The sequence below is a fragment of the Fopius arisanus genome, unplaced genomic scaffold (assembly GCF_000806365.1).
Source record: "Fopius arisanus strain USDA-PBARC FA_bdor unplaced genomic scaffold, ASM80636v1 scaffold00091, whole genome shotgun sequence".
Classification (NCBI taxonomy): domain Eukaryota; kingdom Metazoa; phylum Arthropoda; class Insecta; order Hymenoptera; family Braconidae; genus Fopius; species Fopius arisanus.
Window position 1 is genome coordinate 124,597 of NW_011887830.1, and position 2,236 is coordinate 126,832.

Below are 2,236 nucleotides of genomic sequence, written 5' to 3' on the forward strand. Positions count from 1 at the left end.
TTGTAATCTGTGACGCGTCATTTAATCACGTGAAAAGTTACCGAAATGTGAAAAATGTCTGTCAAATTCAAAACGTGCAATCTCAACCAGAAAGTCATTTATTAGTGATTACTTTTAAAGATAATTAATAAATTAATTGAAAATTCAGAAAATTCAGAATCACCATAATATCCTAGAAATAAAATGATTCCTCAATGTTAAATTATAAAAAATTCCAGTTATTTTACTGGAAACTTTCAGCGTAATTTCCCAACAGCGCAGATTAATTCCAGATATAAAAAAATCCAGAATAAAAAAAAAAAGTAAAAATAAACTGGAGAAACATGATAGATTCAGCGGAATATTAATGTTTAAAAAATTGCTGTTTCCGTAGAACACCCATATGTTGTTGCAAAACGAAAAAAAAAACGAAAAAAATAGATAAAAATCCTCAAATTTATTAATAAAAAAATCATGATAATGACGATATTGGCTGCATTTCATGTGGCAATGGCATAACAAACAATTTGCATTTTTCAGCATTTGCTCCACCGCTTTTGTATTGTTTAAAATTTCATCACTAGTCGAATCGAACTATTAATTTTTGTTTCGCTCACAAGCTTATAACAAATATATATTGCTCTTATCCACTTTTTATCTATTACATTTAGGAAAATTACAGCCTAATTAGATAATATATGGATTACTCTTACAATTCTATAAAGAATTTAATGTTGACAAAATAATAATAATGATATTAATAATAAGACTCTTTCCGTAGAGTTGGCGTCACATCACTACCGTAAAATACGTTATTCTCTGCTATTTCATTATCAACTGCTCTAAATAATCTATACTGATATAATTATTATGCATTTGTGTGCTTGAACGACGGATCTCTCGAGATGATTCTTGGGTTTTTCATAATTTTACACTTAAATTCCATCAGGAACAACTAGAAAAGGGACTAAACAAGCGGTGAGATCCACAAATAGAGTTTGTTCAAACATTTGTTTATTATTTTTTTTCATATTTTTATGTTGTCGCTTTTGTTTAAAAATATTAAAATCTCAGTCGCGGTATAGATCCGGAAGAACCCAAAAATATCATTACATGCGCTTTTTTCGTCGACAATTGATTGATCGATTGAAATAAACGCACTGATCATCATTTTCTCCTAAATAGAGCGTATCATATTTCATCACTTAAATTTTATTTTTCGCAATAACACGATTGAATCTCTGGTATTCCAAATTTCAAGCGATCGTAAAGACTCGGAAGGAAAAAAAAACATAAATATCAATCAAAATATAAAAAAATAAATTTCGATGTGTAGCGGTGTGCAGTCAAATATTATTAATAATATTTATTAATTTTTCTAATTGTCCGTAAAAATCGAATGTCTGGGTGATAATAATTTCCACTGAATAACTCGACGTAATTCTGTTGCTCATGTTTTTTTTAATAAAGTATCTCTTTAAATATAAAGACATGAAATTATTAATCAACAATAAGATATTTTGATTGAATAGCGAGAGATTATTAATCAAAAACGATAAAAATTATTGGAATACCGAGGAAAAACATCATATTATGGAAAATTCACCTAAAACGATTTTACGTTATAATTAAAAACTAACTATAGTATAATGCAATCTATGCATATAATATTCAAAAAGATGACAATGATAATTATGTATTTCCAATGATAATGCTGATGATCATCATTCGTTAATAATTATGAATAACGTAAATGGCGAATATAATAATGACAATAATAACAGTGAGATTAAAAATTACTATCGTTAAAATGAATTTTAGTTTTTTTTTTATAAATTAACTACTTTATATGTCTTTATCTGATACGTGCGAGAACGTGAGTCTGCTCGAGCTCCAGGAGCTGCAATTTATCGAGACTTGTACATTTAGTCAGTCACCAATTCGTTCTGTTTTTATTAATCTTTATTACAATCATTAACTATAAACTACCTGACGTTTTTCCTCTCATTTTTTCAATTTTCATTTATTATTATTTTCATATTCTTTTTGATTATTCAATTAGTAATAATTAGTGGCAATCTTGGAACTCGGCGTCGCTCCGCCGTAACTCCAAAAAAATTGCATTCTTTATTACAATCGATATGAGATCGTTCTGGTATGATTTATCCCGGCCATAGATACCCACGCCTTGTATAATACAATAATTATTTTCACAATTATTTATTTTCATTACCAATTTTCCGCCTCTCTTATTTCT